This window comes from Alexandromys fortis, unplaced genomic scaffold, assembly GCF_014885135.2.
Source record: "Alexandromys fortis isolate MF-2015 unplaced genomic scaffold, M_Fortis_MF-2015_v1.1 scaffold_227, whole genome shotgun sequence".
NCBI lineage: Eukaryota > Metazoa > Chordata > Mammalia > Rodentia > Cricetidae > Alexandromys > Alexandromys fortis.
The window spans coordinates 1,812,805-1,817,587 of NW_026068109.1; the positions used below are offsets into that span (position 1 = coordinate 1,812,805).

General features: G+C 42.7%; 1 long non-coding RNA gene across 1 annotated transcript; it reads left to right on the forward strand.

Moving 5' to 3' along the window:
- Positions 1–1,107: 1,107 nt before the first annotated feature.
- Positions 1,108–4,415, forward strand: LOC126489812 (uncharacterized). The gene is made up of 2 exons (XR_007589025.1): positions 1,108–1,405; positions 1,528–4,415. It is a non-coding gene; the product is annotated as an uncharacterized lncRNA (long non-coding RNA).
- The last annotated feature ends 368 nt before the right edge of the window (positions 4,416–4,783 follow it).

Consider the following 4,783-nt stretch of genomic DNA (forward strand, 5'->3'; position numbering starts at 1 on the left):
GGCAAGAAGTCTAGCTACCCCAAGCGTTGACACTTCCGGTTTCCAGGGCCTCACATGTGCCATCAAGCGATCAGGCGACTTACATAGCCACCCAGGGCTTCAAGCTATATGTGATCTATGTGCAGTGTGGTCATGTGATCTCCGCATGACACAGCTACATGAGCACCTGGGCACGTGTGCTAGGCAGCCTTTAAAAGCTGGACACGCCCACTCCACACTCTCCGTGCACCAACTTCCTCACGCCCACGCACGTGTCTTTCTCTCTCTCAATAAACTCTTAAAGTGGGTTCCGTTGTGTGTCTTGTGATCTGTTTTCGTGCCTGGTAATTTCATAGGTACTAGAAATACCTGCTGAGTTCTACCCTGAACCAGCTCCCCACATAAGCTGTCCTTCCCCTCCTTAGAGAAAAAAATCTCCTTTTATTCTGTTTCTTTTTTATTGTTGTTTCCATTGTTAATATCACCTTTAATTTTGTTTAATTCATTTTATTGCTGTTTTCATTGTTAATATCACCTTTATTTTTGTTTAAATCTTTATTATCGTTCTATTGTTAATGTCTCCTTTAATTATGTTAAATTCTTTTTTGAATACAATCTTTTCTCATTTTGCATAGCTATCTCCGTTCCCACTCTCTGCCCAACTCTTTCCCCCAACGCACCCCCCACCCACTCCTCAGAAAGGGTAAGGATTCCCATGGGAAGTAAACAAAGTCTGAAACATCACTTTGAGGCAGGACCAAGGTCCTTCCCCCATATCTAGGCTGACCTAGGTACCCTCCAAAGAGAATATGCTCCAAGATGCCAATATGAACACGAGGGATAAATCCTGGTCCCACTACCAATGACCCCACAGACTGCCCAATCCTCACTGTAGGACCCTCACCCCTTATTCTCAAAGGAGCGAGAAGAAATTTCCTAGCAGAATGTTTTCCCAGGAAGATAGTGGCCTTCCCCTCTCCCACCCAGGAGAGATTCTGAGCACAAGGTCACTTAGCTCAGCCCAGCCAGCCACCTGGTACAGGCTGATAAAGATGACCTAACTCAAGAACAGTGGCCTTGCTCTAAGAACAAGGAAAAAGCTGACTTAGCAAAATGGGAGGGAGCAAAGTCCTTGCACCATGCCAAAGCATCTTCAAAAAAGCCTCTTTGTAGTTAAGCCTTTAAAAGCTTACCCCACAGAGGAGATACAACTCCTCTCTCTACCTTGCTGCAAGGGGTCATTTGGAGATAGGGGTTTCAAACATGTTTGTATGATGCTGATTAAACCTTGCTTATTACAGTCTGGGCCTCTCTGGTGATCTCACTCTGGGGGTCATAATCTGGACACAACATTTGGTGTATTGGCCCGGAACCACAGAGATTCCAGCAGGATGATGGAAGCCCGGAGGTTTATTAGCATCTACCGGTGAGAGAGCACTCTTTGTCTTTTGTCTCTTGTCTCTGTCTCTGTCATTTTGTCTTGTCTGTCTGACTGTGGCTGCTTTGGTGTTGTACCTGTCGACTGATTTGGGATTTTGGTATTGACAGATGTTCCCTGAACTGGATGCGCTTGTACAGAGAGACCCTGGAGAAGCAAGGGACGCCTTGTCTTTCCTTTTCAGACAGTGATGGATCATTTCCAGACAGGGGCTTTGCTGGCCCCGGGTCATTTCCAGACAGAGATGGGAATTCTCCCAGTCCTGGGTCATTTCCAGACAGGGTCCTTATTGGCCCCAGGTCACAACAGACAGGGATGGGAATTCTTCCAGTCCCACGTCAGTAGACAGGATCATTTGTAGCTACCTCGGAGACAGCTGTTTGGGTTTTTCCCACCTTGGGAGAAAATGTCACTATATGTCTCATTCCGGAAATTTGTCAGCCTCTTTGTGTTATGTTATGGTGATTGCTGCTTTGTTTTCTTTCTCTCTTGACTTCCATCCTCGAACATCCTAGGGCCCCTATGGAGCCCCAGCCTCTTTCCCCCAGGCTTTAGGGAACTGGGGACTGAGAGAGTAGGGAGTGCGTGCCTTTGACTTGGAATGTCTTTAGGAGCCACTACATTGGGCAGATGGTGATCCCCTAAAGTTCCAGGAAACTGTTGTCTCCTGTATATTATGTTTAAGACTGGACTGACAAGGACTAAAAAAAAAAAAAAAAAAAAATGGGACAAAACTTAAATGTGAGAATGCAGGTGACTTGGCAGCAGGCCATCTAGGGTCTGTGTCCCTAGCCCTGAGCCAGGTCTGATGGCAGGGAACACACTGCTTGGGTGCTGAGAACTAAACCTTGAGACTGCGGGATATTGCAATGTGGCAGAGGATCTGGGTGGGGCCTGCGGGGCCCTGAGGCCAGGGAGCAGGGACACCTGGGATGGAGCAGGTGGCAAAGTCTCAGTGCACCCAGCTGAGGGCAGACGGATGCCTCTTCAGAAGGCAGGCAGTAGAGCTAGTGCCTGAGAGAGGCCGGTTGGAGCAAAACAGGGCTGCCCCGTCTCCCTTGTTCTCTCTGTATCCTGAGGGTCTGTGCCTTGGGCAGGAGAGAGGGACCTGCGCTGGGGTGACGGGAAATTGACCACATGCAATTAAGAAACTGGGCAAATAAAAAACAAAAAATCTGAGATCATGGGGAAAAAAAGTCAACAAAAAAACGTTTTTTAGAAACATTGGCAACCAAGGACACTATGCCCACTGCTGCTGCCCCCTCTTCTTTTCTGAGCCAAGTTCTTCAATATGATAACACTCAAGGTCTCTTCTGCTGGCCAGCAGTTTCCCATATTAACCCTTTTCTGCCGTGATACAACTTATAAGAAATTTTAAATTGTACCAACCTGTAACTTTAAAAAGCATTAATTTTAAAGTAAAGTCAAAGATGCATTATGTTTGGGAATGCTTTTGTTTCCACAGGAAGAAAAACATATGGGTTACAAATTTATCACCTTTGGTTAAGATACATATTTCTGCTATTGTTTTATGTAATGTTCTGCTAGATAAAAATCACAAGAAAAAACTTTAATAAAATTTACATATTGTCTAAAAAGCAAAAAAAGGCAAAAGACTAAAATAATAATAAATAAAAAAGTTTGTCTAAAAATGTCTGGCTTAAACAATAAAACAGCGAAAAAGAGAGAGAGAGAGAGAGACCTAAAACTTGCAAAAGGTATATAAAATGTCGCAAAAGGTATAAAAAAAGGTTGTAAAAGGCCAAAAGATGTTTGCTGTAATTTCTTGTACCTAAATGTTTAATGGTTAATTCTGGTTTTAAAAAGTTTTGTTTGTCATGCTTATTTCCTTAAACAATTATATATGCTTGTTTTGTTAAAAAAAATTAACCTTTGGTAATTATAAGTTTTGTACTTGTAATTTTTCTCTGAGCTCTGGTCATTAGATTTGGGTTCACAAAAGTTTAAATGTCTTTTTGATATAGATAATGTTAAAAACAGTTTTATGCCGTTCTTTATTGATACACAAGAATGTCAGTTACTACTGGGAATAGCTGAGACTAGATGCCCAAAGAAACAACAGTTACAAGAAAAAGCACCAATGCCAGGTAATAGTCCCCAAAAGCATCAGCTACAATAAAATAGGTTATAAAACATATATGCTTATAAAATGTTTCATATTGTTAATGTTTAGATTTTAGCTTCATTGTCTGCCTAAATCCTTAATTTAAAGGTTCAACCTGACAAAAATATGGTATATGGTTTTGGTTTGTTAAAAATACAAGTTAATAATCAGTCATCCTTAAAGTACTGATGTAAGTACAGGGATAGGCCTTATTTAGTCCCCTAAATATATGTTTTAAAGCTTAAAACAAATAATACCTGGACATCCCTAAATATAGAAAATGGTATTTAAAATAATGTTTAAAAAGCTTGTATCAGACAGAGACTCCCAGATCCTAACAGTGACCCAAGGTCTCCAAAGAAGACTATGGGACACCACAATGTCTCCACATGGATAACAACAATGCTGACCGCTGGGCAAGATGCTACGACCTGCTGCCAGGACCCAGCCCAGACTGTGGACAAACAGTAGGACCTTGGAGAATTGATTGCATCACTTTTGCCTAGACAAAATAATGTTTTCCCAGGAAGATGGTGGCCTTCCCCTCTCCCACCCAGGAGATTCCGAGCACAAGGTCACTTAGCTTAGCCCAGCCAGACTCCTGGTACAGGCTGATAAAGATGGCCTAACTCAGGAACAGTGGCCTTGTTCTAAGAACAAGAAAAAAGCTGATTTAGCAAATTGGGAGGGAGCAAAGGTCCTTGCACCCATGCCAAAGCAACTTCAAAAGACCTCTTTGTAGTTAAGCCTTTAAAAGCTTACCCCACAGAGGAGATACAACTCCTCTCTCTACCTTGCTGCAAGGGGGTCATTTGGAGACAGGGGCTCCAAAAATGTTTGTATTATGCTGATTAAACCTTGCTTATTACAGTCTGGGCCTCTCTGGTGGTCTCTCTCTAGGGTCGTAATCTGGGCACCACACTCACAACTGTCCCCCATATTCAGTGGGCCTAGTTTGGTCCTATGAGGGTCCCCCCAATATTAATCCAGAGGCAGTGAGCTCTGACCAGCTGTTTCTGTGGGTTTCCTCATCATAGTCTTGACTTCTTTGCTCATATTATCACCCTCCCTTCTGGATTGGTTTCCAGAAGCTCAGCCCAGTGCTGCCTGTGCTGCGGATCTTGTATCTACTTCCATCGGGTCTTTCTTATTGTTGTCTTCATTGTTAATATCACCTTTAATTTTGTTTAATTAATATTTATTACTGTTTGCATCATTAATATTGCCTTTAATTTTGTTTA